Here is a 15,610-nt window from a genome sequence, read left to right as displayed (position 1 = left end):
TGAGCAGTGCACTGATTTGACTTTAACTGTCTACTTTAAATTGAAAATTCTCAACACATATGTATAGATCTAAGATAATAATAATATCCAATAATAAGAAAATACCTTGTACTATAAAAACAAACAATTATATATATATGGACACATATACTAGATAGTCAAATGATATATACACAATGATTACTAGAACACATATATAGATATCAGAGTTTATACTTAACTTGGCCAATATTTCTTTCTAAATGTCGGTACCTTATATTTGTTTATTTTATTTTGCGCAATATTTTACTTCATAATTATGAAGATCTGTCTGTGCGGCGTTTGCGCAGACAGATATCTTTTTTATGTTTAGTTGCTTATATACGAGTTAATTTTGTCCTAATGATACTTTTCTCTATTTACATGCTTAGGGCAAGAATTATACTCTATGCCTTTCAATTTAGGTACACCCTGTCAATACAAATAAAAATACCTATATCTAGCAAACAGATTACATTCGTCTTCTAACTGACAATTGCGAGCTTTCTGGGTATGTACTTGGTAAATAAAAAAATATTTTGATAGAAATACATGAAAACATAAAGATCATTCATCCAATTAATACTTGAATAGTAATGCTTTTCTGACACATTAATCTCATCATGTAATAACCTAACTTTTTATACTGTCACAAAATTTTCTACATCTAATATCTTTAAATGAACAAACAACGCTAACATTTAGAATATAAGGAGATAATTTTCAGAATCTAACACTAATTAGCTGTGTGAATATAAATGGTTAAAATGACAAAAGTTAATCACAAATAAATTTTAAAATATCGATTTCAGTTATAGTTTCTTTAAAAAAAATAATAATAAAAGATAACTGTTCAGTCCGTCAAGGCCGGATTACCACGATTCAATTCTCGTTTCGATACATTAGTGAATTTGGCCAAGGTAAGAGGATGCGCTCGCCCACGGTAATGTGGCAACAAATTCCAAATTGAAAATTTAATATAAAGGTTTTGTCCTACCTTCCCGTCGATTCCCATGTTGAAGCTACCACTTTTATTCACCTCTGGTCGACCACTTACAACACTCAAGTTCCTGTGTTCATGTGACTGCAGCATCCCGTTCGACCCCCGAGATGTGTATGGTCACCCGCCGATCTCTGACTCTCTCCTCCTTAGGCCTTTGGCTCTCTCTGGACGTTTAGGACATCATCATCGGACTGAAGCATCCAAATTCCTCCTCATATCTAGACGTCTCGGCGTCTCTTCATAGGTTGTCTCGGTCAAAGTGATTATAGAAGTCCAATATTGGTGAATCCAACTGATACACTGATTAACAAATTATGTATCCGTAAACTGATTAACAAATAATGTATCCGTATATATGTTAATCACGATTATCACAATTGGTCACAGTCACAAATCAAACTTTAGTTGCACTCTGTTATAAGTCGATATAAATGCAAAATAGATTATAGTTGGGAGAACGTTCGGAATTTGATTTAACTGTATCAGTGTTTTTATGAGTGAACTCGTTGCGGCACTATTGGGTGTGTTAGCACTTCATTGTCTATAGTTGCTCAACACGATAAAAATAATTAATAAAGTGTGTGTGTGTGTGTGTGTGTGAGCTCTGTATACGTGTTGTCAGTGTCACTTCTCAAACTTAACTGCCCTTTCTTTTAGTATCTTGCAACCGTCTTTCTATTAAAAAAAAGTAACGTATGTTCTCCCAATTCCAGTTTTAAAATTTTAAAATTTGCCAAAATAGGTTGTTGTTTGTACGTTGCCTTTTCTTTCTTCCTAAAATGTTAAAATGTGCTAATGGACTTCTAGCTTGCAATATCGTGCCGGTGTGGTTTCTTCGGTTTTATCATGCGCTTGCGAATATACCTCTTTTCTACGATAGCTATTGTGAAGATTCTCTTTCTAGACAAACTGTCTAGCTTTACAATGGAACTTGAGTGTGTCTCCTGGCTGTGGGTGGTCGTGGTGAATAAAGACTTTTAAAGAGTTCCGTTGCTGAGGTGTCTCATTTACCGCTGAAAGGGTGGATACCGTTGGAAAGCAAATAAAAAAATACGCGTTTGAAGGAAAACAGAAATACAGATTCTTCATTTTAAAAGAAAAATGATGTTTCAAAATATGCACTAAGGAATATACTAATAAATGATTTACTAATTAATTGGGTCACAATAGCAACTGTCACAATTACCCCCCTCCTAAGATGGAGCAGATGATGCAACGTAGTTGAAGCAGATCTCCATCCTAAGAGAAAGTATGTAAGTGACGTTGCGCATTGTGTTACAAATTCTAGGTACAAAAATAACATTACATAAAAATCCTAACCCTAATGACTTTTGGTGAAAATTCTTATTTTTTTTTTTTATGCGAAGTCTCGGGTATCGAGTTTTTGGTCAATTTTAAACTGCCAAACACAAGCTTTCAAGGCATGCTTCAAGAAATTCTGATGATGTTAACTCTAATCCTCTTGTGGAATTGTTCTTTCATTTTATTTGGGCGTTTATACTACTGCTTCTGCAAGAATGTTGGCTGCTCTAGGTGGCAAAACAATATCCCTTTTTATTCATTCTTCAGCGTCTTGGACTACAGGAAAGAATGACATTAGTATTCAGAGAATTTTCTGGAGGCAGATTTCCTCCTCAGGCGAGGGCAAAGCCATTGCTCGCACTTGAGTTTTCGTTATCCGGCTGCACTATAAAACGTCTTGATATTAGGAGCACTATCTCTTGAGGACAATGTTTCATATTGCATGCATCAATATACTAAAACTGCTAAATTTTTGGTGGCTGCTCGCAGCTCAGAGCTCATTAACCTTTAGCTCGGCGCGTTCATCACAGCTATCATCACCAAGGGGAAGGGGTGCGTTGAGTCTTTTGCTCCAAACGCAAAACTCCACTTCAGAGCTCGAATCGGGAATTTCTCTCTTCCGATGGCTCTCTACCTATACATGTACATGTACGTATCTCTAGGCACATTCAGGTGCATATCAAATATCGTGTCTCCTACGCCGGTTTCAATAATAAGTATCGCACTTTTGGCGGATATCTTTTTCCATCTGTCCTCTGTATCCATATTGACTTCACTTCCTAACGTCCGACATTTGCTTTAAGAATACGCTGATTAATAAAATTTTCTTTAACATTATGGTGTTTGTCCTTCATCTTTTACTAGGATGAGTTATTCAAGTGAGGTATGCCATACTAAAAATTTCTCGTTTACATTTCTTGCAGTAGTCCTTTATGTAATTGTTAGGTTCTTCTATCATCGCTTCAAATGTTGTATTTTTTTTTATGCACAATTTTCATGGCAATTAATATGAGTTGCTTCCATGCCGTCATCATTGACATTAAGCTGCTTCCTGGCATGCTTTTTCTGACCATAACCTCGAACCCTGGACCACTCGTCTGGTTCTAACATGCCCATATCATAGTTGGTTGAATGGTAGCACTGATTGTACCATTCAAGTCATCTTTGGTACTTTTATGTCTTTCAGGTAAGCTGTACCATGGTAAACTGGTTCCTTCTCGCCAGTTGTCAACGGGCATTTCTTTACTTTGAACTATCTTGACTTGAACGATCTGTATAACATGAGGATCATTTCGACCTTTCCGATCCATATGGTCTGCTGTACTGTGACCTTTACCATGTGGAGTGAACCATATTGGAGTCAGGTCGTCTTGCCAATTCTCATCATTCCCTTTCTGGCTGGATACTGCGTTTACTTGACGACTGTGGTAATCATTTGCATCACCTGGATCACAGTGATAACTTTCATTCATGTATCGGAATCTTCCTTTAGCATCAGAATTGCGAGTGTCTTCTTCTTCGTATGAAGACATTTCCTTGTGAGGCCTGTGCTGCTCATTTCTTCTTCCATATGGAGAACAACGATCCCGTTCTCTTTGACTTTCGTAAGAGTTTCGCACCTTGAAGCACTTCTCGAGTCTTGGTTCGACTCTGATTCTTCCTGGAACTGTCTTTCCGCGCAGCTTACGCTTCACCTTGAGCGTTTTGCAGATGGTTGGAACACTTGTACATATGTCCACAACTGGGTAAGTCCGCTTGGTCTCCTGTCCTAAATCCTTTACTATCTGATTTGGAGGAGATTCATGTAGCATAATCGCTTCTAATTCATTCCTTTCCACAATTTGATTGAGCTGCTTAGTCAGGGAGTTTGACTGCTGGTTTTCTTGTTCCTGTATAACTTCAAGATTTTGCAGGTCTTTCTCCTGAAGTGGTGCCTCTCGTATTTCATCGGGCTCCTTTCGCTCCTTCATAAGCTTTTCCCGTTCTTCTCGTTGTTCTTCAAGCTCCTTATTTTGTTCTTTTAATTTCCTGTTAAATGTTCGAAGTATCTCTAGTTGCTCTTCGTAAAATTTCCTTTCTTCTTCTCGTTCTTCTTCTTTCTTTTTCTGTTGCTCTTCGTAAAATTTCCTTTCTTCTTCTCGTTCTTCTTTCTTTTTTCTGTTGCTCTTCGTGAAATTTCCTTTCTTCTTCTCGTTCTTCTTCCTTTTTCTTCTGCTCCTCACGTTCTTTCTTTTGCTGTTCTCGTTCTTCTTCTTTCTTTTTCTTCTGCTCCTCACGTTCTTTCTTTCGCTGTTCTCGTTCTTCTTGTAATTTCCTTTCGAACTCCATGAACAGTGGAAACCATGATGGCATCTCTATGGGCATTGGGCCATACTCGGTGAGTACGTGTCCTGGAGGTATTTTACTCTCCATTTCTTCGTATTGTGGGGACTGCAACTAAAATAATGAACTACTATGACAAATTATTATTTAAGAAAAAGAAAAACACGAGCAGACTTGAAGACAGTTATGATGACCATGCAGTTCCTTATGCTAACATGCATAAAATTACTTTGATCCACAAGACAACTTTGAAACTCAACTTACACACACTTATTTGTTTATTTATTCTTTCATTAAAAGTATAGTGCCCAGCTCGGAGTCACTCAATCAAACACTAATCCAATTCAATCTCGTTCCTTATGCTCACTATATTAATACTAATAATAACAATTATAAACATGTATAGATATATGTATAACGCACTTATTTACATTACTCGGGAATTAAAATAAATATGCTTAATACCAATTCACATAAATCACTGAATACAATTATGAATTAAAATATTAATTTCCTATTGACTAAGATTGAATATCACTATGCTAAAACAAAGAAAAAAGAATACAATATACATATATGCGTGTACAAGAAAAATATATACTTACTTTATCTAATTTACCTTCTGGCTTTCCTGTTTTTACCTGTGATTTAATCGCCATCTATTTCCTCTCACTTTCATTTCACACAATAAACAAATGAACCATTGACATTTTCGTCTTCTTCTTTTTTTTTCTTTTTTTTTTAAAGAAAACGTACCAAATTTTATTTCTTCTGGTAATGAATTGACAGAAACGTCAAAAGATTTTTTTTTTTTTTAACGATCATCATTTCTCACGAAAGTTTCTGAATAGTGAAGCGTTTTAACTTGAACTGTTTCGCTTGTCAAGTTTTTTTTTTGTTTTTTTTTTAATAACATCGTCGCCGAATATGTTTGTCAATTATTAGGTCATATCCTCTCGGAATATTTACTCTATTCTACGCTTTGTAACATCGTTTCCTGCTACACTACTATAGATGTAATCTTTCTGTTATACACCCTGAAAAGAAAGTAAATTGGAGAGGGGGAATAGAACGTGTCTCGTTCTATATTGGATCCTATCTTTTTTTTTAAGAATACCGATTACCAAAAATAATAACGGATATTGATTTCTATTAATTTATCAGTTAATTGTTCGGAACTAATTAACAACGCTTCGGGCTCCTGTTCGATGTGCGCCATTTGTTTGTAACGGTGTTCGAGTCCTAGTTCGGGGGCGGAATGTGTAATGCTGGGGGAATCAAATTTATGACAAGATAAATTTGATTTCCAGTCTTAGTTGTGAAATTTTATTTGAATAATTTCGTAAAAATTATGTTCGGGTTCGCCAAATACTATTTATGAATATGCAACTTGTTTTTCCATATTTACTCGCCGCCCTGGCAAGTTATAACATGCCTAATAAGCAGAAAACTGAAGATGTGTGCGTTGATTCATGAAAGCCTGATTTACACCGCACGAGGCTCGAATTTTATAATCCTATTTTCCCCATACGGTACTCCAGAGTGCTAGGAAAATAGGTGCGTAGTTAATTAGAAACATATTTCAAAAGATATTCACGTGCTGCATAGCTGAAATAAAATTGCCATAGTAGTTTTAATGGGAAACAGCTGTACTGGCCGTCACTTCGATAAGCAAATAAAATTGTTGCATAAATTAATTTAGTTCTCAGACTAAAAGAATTTATGTAAATGTAGAATGGAAAGATTTACTATAAATACTAATAACTGTATCTGTGAGGATCAGCTCAGCTAGGTTCCCAATTGTTTCGAAATAATATACGAAAATTCTCTAATTGGCCTAGAATAGGTTGGGAAATCTGAATTGTTTTTGAAATGACACTTTAACAAAATTTAGGTAACAGTAATAAATTTTTAATTATCCAAACTTGCAATAAAATTTAAATTGAACAACAATAAAAAAAAATGAAATGACATGATCATTTAAGTTGAAATAAATTGAGACAAATGTCACTAAAATAATAAAAAAATGAAATATGGAATACCTTGACTGAAGAATCTGAAGGATTCTTATTTTTGTTGTTGTTGTTGTCTAAAAATTTGAATTTAGTGAGAAGTTTACCTTTCTTTTATAACTGCTTATTATATAAATTGCAAACAATATTTTCTGTTTTCCACTTTTTAAAGATGAATATTCTAGATATTCCAAAAAAAAAAAATTAAATGTACATGGCATCATTGTTTCATCTTTCTGATATAACCTTTTGTGTGTGATTTATTTAGTCCAGAAAACAATATTTTATTTAGCAAGCACAGAAGGAGAAAGTAGGGAAATGCCTATGCTTGAGAAATAGATAGTTGACGAAGGTGGGAAAAATTAGATGATTTTGAATGCTAGCAAGATGACTATTATTTAGATTAATTAAAGATGAAAAGATAGTGAAAGCTTTGATTTGAGCAGTGCACTGATTTGACTTTAACTGTCTACTTTAAATTGAAAATTCTCAACACATATGTATAGATCTAAGATAATAATAATATCCAATAATAAGAAAATACCTTGTACTATAAAAACAAACAATTATATATATATGGACACATATACTAGATAGTCAAATGATATATACACAATGATTACTAGAACACATATATAGATATCAGAGTTTATACTTAACTTGGCCAATATTTCTTTCTAAATGTCGGTACCTTATATTTGTTTATTTTATTTTGCGCAATATTTTACTTCATAATTATGAAGATCTGTCTGTGCGGCGTTTGCGCAGACAGATATCTTTTTTATGTTTAGTTGCTTATATACGAGTTAATTTTGTCCTAATGATACTTTTCTCTATTTACATGCTTAGGGCAAGAATTATACTCTATGCCTTTCAATTTAGGTACACCCTGTCAATACAAATAAAAATACCTATATCTAGCAAACAGATTACATTCGTCTTCTAACTGACAATTGCGAGCTTTCTGGGTATGTACTTGGTAAATAAAAAAATATTTTGATAGAAATACATGAAAACATAAAGATCATTCATCCAATTAATACTTGAATAGTAATGCTTTTCTGACACATTAATCTCATCATGTAATAACCTAACTTTTTATACTGTCACAAAATTTTCTACATCTAATATCTTTAAATGAACAAACAACGCTAACATTTAGAATATAAGGAGATAATTTTCAGAATCTAACACTAATTAGCTGTGTGAATATAAATGGTTAAAATGACAAAAGTTAATCACAAATAAATTTTAAAATATCGATTTCAGTTATAGTTTCTTTAAAAAAATAATAATAAAAGATAACTGTTCAGTCCGTCAAGGCCGGATTACCACGATTCAATTCTCGTTTCGATACATTAGTGAATTTGGCCAAGGTAAGAGGATGCGCTCGCCCACGGTAATGTGGCAACAAATTCCAAATTGAAAATTTAATATAAAGGTTTTGTCCTACCTTCCCGTCGATTCCCATGTTGAAGCTACCACTTTTATTCACCTCTGGTCGACCACTTACAACACTCAAGTTCCTGTGTTCATGTGACTGCAGCATCCCGTTCGACCCCCGAGATGTGTATGGTCACCCGCCGATCTCTGACTCTCTCCTCCTTAGGCCTTTGGCTCTCTCTGGACGTTTAGGACGTCATCATCGGACTGAAGCATCCAAATTCCTCCTCATATCTAGACGTCTCGGCGTCTCTTCATAGGTTGTCTCGGTCAAAGTGATTATAGAAGTCCAATATTGGTGAATCCAACTGATACACTGATTAACAAATTATGTATCCGTAAACTGATTAACAAATAATGTATCCGTATATATGTTAATCACGATTATCACAATTGGTCACAGTCACAAATCAAACTTTAGTTGCACTCTGTTATAAGTCGATATAAATGCAAAATAGATTATAGTTGGGAGAACGTTCGGAATTTGATTTAACTGTATCAGTGTTTTTATGAGTGAACTCGTTGCGGCACTATTGGGTGTGTTAGCACTTCATTGTCTATAGTTGCTCAACACGATAAAAATAATTAATAAAGTGTGTGTGTGTGTGTGTGTGTGAGCTCTGTATACGTGTTGTCAGTGTCACTTCTCAAACTTAACTGCCCTTTCTTTTAGTATCTTGCAACCGTCTTTCTATTAAAAAAAAGTAACGTATGTTCTCCCAATTCCAGTTTTAAAATTTTAAAATTTGCCAAAATAGGTTGTTGTTTGTACGTTGCCTTTTCTTTCTTCCTAAAATGTTAAAATGTGCTAATGGACTTCTAGCTTGCAATATCGTGCCGGTGTGGTTTCTTCGGTTTTATCATGCGCTTGCGAATATACCTCTTTTCTACGATAGCTATTGTGAAGATTCTCTTTCTAGACAAACTGTCTAGCTTTACAATGGAACTTGAGTGTGTCTCCTGGCTGTGGGTGGTCGTGGTGAATAAAGACTTTTAAAGAGTTCCGTTGCTGAGGTGTCTCATTTACCTCTGAAAGGGTGGATACCGTTGGAAAGCAAATAAAAAAAAATACGCGTTTGAAGGAAAACAGAAATACAGATTCTTCATTTTAAAAGAAAAATGATGTTTCAAAATATGCACTAAGGAATATACTAATAAATTATTTACTAATTAATTGGGTCACAATAGCAACTGTCACAACTGAAGCCCATTTTATCCAGTGTATACCTGAGCATCAAGGGGAAACTGTAGCCCTCTTTGGATCTATATATAGATAGAAACGGTCTTACCCCCCCCAATGTTGAAGACAGATTTGCGCCCCTATTTACTACTACTACTGCTACTTATATTATGAATCCGTATAGTAAAACTGCACGCTTTAAGAAGCAGTTAAACGTTAGCACAGGAAAAAAGGGAAGGGGAAATGTTGCCCTTTCAGGCCAACGTATTTACACCCCCTATACATGGTATGCCTACTTTGAACTTCTGGACCTAGGAAACAAAACTTGCCATTAGGTTTATCATCAAGAGTAGGTTACTACGTATCGAAAAGTGCAAAAAGTCTCCATCTTTAATCCAATATATACGGCTGAATTTCGTAAATCGCCTCAAAAGCATTGACCAGATGTTGTAACAAGGCTTGGTCAGGAGGAGGAGACTCCAAATAGCGAAGCGGGTTTTAATATTGACGTTAAATCGTGTCACGGGTTTAAAAGCTTTTTAAGATCTAGATTAACATTTTCTAAAACTCTAATCATGACTTTGTAATTAAATATCTATACACAAGGTCTAATAAAAATTACCGAATTCTTTAAATAATGCTAGAATAGTTGTAATGACAAAAACGAATGCCGAACACATCTAGTGGCATCTCGTAGCAAGGTATTGGTTTCTGAGGTGCTCCTCCTTATGCATTAGTTGTCAAGATAAACTAATCAACAATTCATATACATCATAGATTTAATCAGAGTCCCTCCCTAGCCGAATGATTACGCTTAGCAGTTTCAGTGCGAGGGACCTCGGAGTCAATACCCAGCGGTGACTCAAATTTTGATGTTCATCCGGGACAAGGGAATAGATAACTAGCCCACAATATGAGTAACACTAAGGTTTTAGTATTCTTTTAAGAACGAGGCCAAAGTGTTACTATGTTTAATTTACTATTAGTAAAGCAAAATAGTCGAACTTTATCTAGCAAATTAAACACACTAAAGCTAGAAGTAGCAAACATATGTCCCTCTAGACAATTTTATAATACGATGTATGACAACCAGACAAACGTAACTCTAAAACTTCCATCATCGTTTCGTTAGATGTACGTACCTACCTTTCAAAGCTCCGCTTGATGTCAAATCGTCCTAACTCCACCTTTCCTTACCTCTTAGCGCCAAGGACACGTGATGGAGTAACGTCGCTTTGATACCAAGTAGGGCATTCAAAATTGTGTACATCTAATAAAACGATGAGTGAATTTTTGGAGTTACGTTTCTCTCTGTTTCTCACGCATTGAATAGCTATTTAATAAAATATTCCAGTATCTAAAAAGTGATTCACACCACTGTCATTCTCACTGGTCCAACAATACAGGGCAAATATTTCTAAAAACAGATAAAGCTATGAAAATCTGTATCTGCAGGTTGATAGCCATTGAAATGGCTAAAACTATGAACTATATAGCAATACCACTGGCGAAACAGTATTGCCAATCCTAAAAATATTCTTCTTCGAATTGCAATACTGCAATTTATTACAAATATGAAATTTATATAAAAATCCAAATTCAGAGATGTATAACTTTTTACGCAGTGTTGCAAACTTACAATACTACATTGTTACAAAAGCTATATTTTTAGTATTGTCCACCCCTTATATCTTTGAAACAAATTTTGAAAATATTTTCTGCAAGTCAATAGCCAGTATGAGCAATGCCACGAAAAAAAGTGTTGAAAAAAAAAAGCCGGATGATTCAGGATAAATCAAATCAACACCTTCATTCAGCTGCAAATGCATTCCTACACCGATGCGATATCACTCTATTCAATCTAACCTGATAGATAATAAATATAAGCTATACCACAAATCTGTAGTATGTGGGCTACTCCATGTAGCAAATCAAACAGTATTTGCAATAGAGTGCCGATTATCCTATCTAAGCGGGGTGTGGCCTGGTCGGACGACGCGGACAGTAGCAAATACATTTAAAACTGACAAAAAAACATTCATTAATCCAAAACTCAGTCAAACGAACTTCAAATTTATACTGTATGTACTACAAAGAACAATCAACCCTGACGAAGAAAGCTGGTAATTGTCTTTTGTTTGCCAGCCGTTTGACGTATTTTATGGACTTTTTCTATTGCCAACCAGGTCGGATAAGCGGACACTACTGTATTAAGAAAAATGTTGGAAAGACGATGCATAACTTTTGTTTACCCATATCGATACCAAGTTTAGAACTGTCCGAAGGTTGTACATAATTGCAACAAAAGATTACTTTTTGACATTGATATTAGTTGTTATGAATAAAGTCAGAATGGCTGGTTCTCTCAAGGTTGGAAATCGTACAATACTTATTGTATTGTCACATGATTGCAGACTGTGTTCTCATATAGCGCAATAGAAAAAAAAAAGTTCATCGCACCGTTATTGTCAATAAAGTGATTTCAGTTTTCCATTCCTTATCAGTATTCAACCTTATGTCCCTCACAACTGTGCTCCACCTGCTCCAAGTAGCGAAACAACGTAAGGTAATTGACACCAAAAGTACATAATGAAAATGTCAATTTTTTACCTAGCGAACCTTCAAACAATTTTTCCCTGAAGTAATCAACAGCTGTACTTCCACTCTTCAGACAGCCAAAAGTGTTAGAAGAATGGTCTGTCTTGATCGCCTGTCAGGTTAAATGAAATAGAGTATTCATTACTCTTCAGTTCAATACAGGAATTACACGCCACAAAATAAATATTATAGCTAATTACTAAAATCTAAGTCTAAAATATGAGAAATGCATAAAAAAATCCTCACAGCCTTGGCAGGGGTTAGAGCCATGGAGTCTCTGATTACATGTTATATCCACGTTTCGAATAACGCCAAAGATGAGAGAATTTCCTTTTTTTTTAATTTACTGTTAACAAACTTTGTATAGCAAGGAATCATATTTAAATGTAAAATAATTACCGTTTCTCAAGTCGGCTCTAATTTCTCTGGTCACCTATATTTCTTCTTAATGATTTTTCTTATATATCCCTCATTGGTAATTCTGATTATGAAGTCATAAAACCTGAAAAGAAAATAATACTTTAATGAAAACGCACTACTCAGACATCAGTTGTATAAAGTATAAAATACTTATTATACTATAAGTGCAGGGGAAGGAGTGAGCGAAGCGAACTGGCTAGGTAAGGTAAGATCACGCACTCCATTTGTTTTAGAAGGATTTTAAACAGATTTACTTCCACTTGATTCGTATCATCGCGCCACTTACACACACTTAGGCTAATGCAAGATATAGTGGAGAGATATTCAGATAAACGGACATGTACTGTTGCCGTAGTCTCCTACAGCAAAAGGATTTACGATTCTATGCCCTATAAAATTTCCATGGCTAAGTTTTCAGTTCCCTCGTAAACAAGTATGACTCTAGTGTTCTAAAAACACTCAGGAAAGTGAGTGTACTAGTTGCCCAATGTGTACAGCTATCGGAACTTCCAGATAAATTAGAAAATATTAAAGACACTACATAACATTCAATTTTTTACTTTTGTCTATAACTATCTGCACATATCCTTTATCTTTTTTGCGAAGTTTTAACCAACAAATCGGAGTTTTGGCAATATGTTAATCTTTCTGGTTTCTATTAAATATCAGGGGGGGCAGCCTGACCTAATGTACCTCAAGGCGCTGGTTTACTTCTGGCGCACCACATTTTGCAATATTTATAGGTAAAATTCAATACTTTCATGAAAAGACATCTTTATAAAGAGCAAATTTTTACAAGCAATAGAATGAAATATGAAGTAATATACCTGTATTTTCTGTTTACAAGTGCAGGGATACTAGTATAAGGTACTTATATGTGCTTTACTAGAGATAAAATGAGTGCATATGGAAGACAACTGTACTAGAAATTATTTTCTACCTGCGGTGTATTTCTGCACAATGTACAGAAGTTTTATGTTCATATGATAAGCGCTATTAAAACTCGTATAACTGCCAAAACTCACTCGTTTTCACTAGCCTCGCCCATGCGTATACCCACCTTCGCTGGCGCGCCTGCTTTCTTCGGACGCAACATTTCTGACGCCCGGACTCTCAAGTTTCGCCCTGCACTGGCTCAGTTAGATGGCATTCGCACTATTTAATGGCCACCTAGTACAGGTTGTTTTGCGTTTTGTGACTGTAGTTTTTATTGATACATCCGGACTTCGTATGTATACGTAAATCGTAAAAGAATTGAGATGACATTTAGTGTCTCTCCCAACTCCTTAATTTGTCTATCGTATGTCGAGAACAGAACCTAACCAAACCCTGCGGCGCTTCTAACCCGTCCCTACTACTACTACTACCCTACGGCTACTCCTACTGCTACTACTTAGATTGGGGGCGATACTAAATATCAGTTACGAACTATATCTTTTCAACAATTTCTTAAGATGGCCCCCTTGAATTTTAACTATGCCACGTGATATACTTTCATATCGCCCAGGGCAAATCATTTAGGAAACAATAAGAAGGAAATTAGTGAACTAATTCTAATTTTTGAACAATTATTTCGAGTGGTGTGCCAAAAGTAAACCTGTACGAACTAAAATAACTTAAGTAAGAAAATAATGGAAATAGTTCTTAAATCTTATAAACCTGTATTGGCTCCCTGATACGGAGTTTTATAAATATTTCTTAATCTGAAATTGCCAACGGGGTATATATTTGGCAAAAATTTACTTTGGGTCGCACAGTGACTTCAGCCTTGTGATAAAGGTACAAAACAGCAAACCCTGCGGAGCTTCAACCTCCTTCGCTAGCTGTCACTCGCTCAGCTATGTTTTGTGAACTATTGCACTAGATATCGCACCAAAGAAACAACTCTTCCAGCAGAGATCTTACATGTGCGACTAAAAGTAAAGAATTGCCCACATTTGTTCAAACCTGTACACGAACATTAATGCTAAACGAGAGATAGTATGGTTAGTTATGGTTTGTTTAGGTTATGTTCGAGAAACCAAAACATTAGAAGCAGTTCCGTAAACTCTACCAACCTAGAGTACAAAGGCAATTTTATTTGAAAAAAAAAATAACATTTTCCCCTCGCAATTAATTAATCAGCAACGTAAAATAATGGTGCGGTAAAATTATTAGGGTGACGTTTAGTAGAAGACCTGAACAGAAACCCGGATATTGTCTCTTATACACACGATTATTAGTATGATTTAATATGTTGTGCTGTTGGTAATATGTTTTGCAGTTGGTATCCTGAATAAAATATTACGCAACAATTGAATATTCTAGAAAAAAATAATACAGTAAAAATAATGACAAGGTTAGATTATTATGTGCGTTTCAAGTAAAGCGTCTCATATTATACGAAACTAGTAACACTAAAATCGCGCGTTATTTGATTGATTATGATGAATATGATTGTTCAGAAAGTGACTAAATCGGCATGCTACGTTCTAATTTCAACAACAAAAGAACGAAATTTAACTGGAAAATTCAAGAAAATAAAAATATACACTATAAAGTAAATGTTTGAAGATTCTACTTACCATATATTTATCAATATTTTCCTTATCAAAAATGAACTTCATAACACGCCACACAGAACTTCAAATGAAGAAATCCAGTTCCAGTTATCTTCCTTACGGAAGATTTATATAAAGGAAGTTCCAGCCTTAGAGCCCTATGGAACTAATTTTCTATATTTTCTACTACTAATTGTCTTATAAATATTTTTTTTTTTTAAAAATAAGATTATGAATTAAGATGGCTCGTGCCAAAATGGCCGAACTATCTCGTTTTAATCTCAATTGTCTTTCACACTATTAATGTAAAACAAAAAGGATAAGCGGCACATGAACACGTTGAAATTAAATCACAGAGTTTTAAAATTGTAACACATAACACAATTTTCAAAAAAAAAATACTAAAATAAATTAGTATTAATTGATTTAAAACTGAGAACAAAGCTCTCCACTAATCATAATACACACTATTTCTCTTATCCAAATTCAGAATCATAAGAATCCTGGGAAGAAACAAGGACTACCTGCCGCGTTGCCAATTCTCCTACTTCGCGGCTATGGTATATAGAAGGCTGTGGCACAGGACAATGTCAACAATGTCATTAAAGGACAAATATCATGAAATAAAAAGTTTATAGTTCGTATGATTGCAAGTATGAGACGGCAATGTTTGAAAACTAACTTAGTTGGTATGGTATTTAAAACTAAGAATATTTTATTACGAAAATGGGAAACTATGACATTGTGACCTTTTGCAGTTAACCTGCGACCT

General features: G+C 34.9%; 1 long non-coding RNA gene across 1 annotated transcript in view; it reads right to left on the bottom strand.

The window, feature by feature from the left end:
- LOC145687920 (uncharacterized) overlaps positions 1 to 15,371 on the bottom strand; it is a 74,903-nt gene extending 59,532 nt beyond the window's left edge. Inside the window, exons 1-2 of the long non-coding RNA XR_014131812.1 lie at positions 14,863 to 15,371; positions 12,278 to 12,380 (exon numbers count right to left, since the gene is read on the bottom strand). This is a non-coding gene — a long non-coding RNA (uncharacterized LOC145687920). The remainder of the gene's footprint in view (positions 1 to 12,277; positions 12,381 to 14,862) is intronic.
- Between the last annotated feature and the right edge of the window lie 239 nt (positions 15,372 to 15,610).

This window comes from Thermobia domestica, chromosome 6 (assembly GCF_964235325.1).
Source record: "Thermobia domestica chromosome 6, izTheDome1.hap1.1, whole genome shotgun sequence".
NCBI classification, from domain to species: domain Eukaryota; kingdom Metazoa; phylum Arthropoda; class Insecta; order Zygentoma; family Lepismatidae; genus Thermobia; species Thermobia domestica.
The sequence above is the reverse complement of the archived record's forward strand: the minus strand, read 5'-3'. Positions and strand labels throughout refer to the sequence as shown.